The following is an 838-nucleotide window of genomic DNA, read 5'->3' on the forward strand; positions in this document are numbered from 1 at the left end:
CTCATTTTTTCTTTTATTAATTGTGATGAAAGTTATTTTTGTTATCTTTTTTACTTCTTTTTTTTTTTTACTCAACTATTTATTTTACATCCTGGCCACAGCCTTCCCCAATCCTCCCTCTCAGTCCCTCCCCTGCCTTCGCACCTCTCATCTCCCATCCCCTCCTCTTTCATTTCCATCCAGGAAAGGGCAGTTCTCCCTAGAGTATCAATAAAATATGGCATATCAAATCTCAGGAAGAACAAGCATTTCCCCGTGTATTAAGGCTAGGCAAGGCAGCCCAGTATGAGTAGGGCCCCAGCAGACAGAAAAAGAGTTGGCAACAGCCCCTGTTCCCACTGTTAGGAGTCCCACAAGAGGACCAAGCTACACAGCTGTCACATCTATGCAGAGGGCCTAGGTCAGTCCCGTGCAGGCTCCTTGGCAGTCTGTTCAGTCTCTGTGAGCTCCTAGGAGCCCAGGTTAGTTGATTATGTAAGCCCTCCCATGGTTTCCTTGAACCCTCTGGCTCCTACAATCCTTTCTCCTCCTCTGCAGAATCCCCCAAATTCAGCCTAATGTTCAGCTGTGGGTCTCTGCATCTGCCTCCATCAGTTGTTAGATGACGCCACTCTGATGACAATTGGGCCAGGCACCAGTCTGGTCACAGGAGATGGCCAGTTCAGGCTACTTATCAGTCTAAACTGGGGTCCTCCCCCATAGACTCCTGGGAGTGATCTCCCCTGCACCAGGCTTCCACCAGACCCCGAAATACCCCTCCCCGGCAGGACCTCTCGGCACTTTTCCTCTCCATGTCCCCCAACCTGAGCACTCATGTTCCCATCCCCACCCTCCTCAG

The sequence above is a fragment of the Microtus ochrogaster genome, linkage group LG8 (assembly GCF_000317375.1).
Source record: "Microtus ochrogaster isolate Prairie Vole_2 linkage group LG8, MicOch1.0, whole genome shotgun sequence".
Lineage (NCBI taxonomy): Eukaryota > Metazoa > Chordata > Mammalia > Rodentia > Cricetidae > Microtus > Microtus ochrogaster.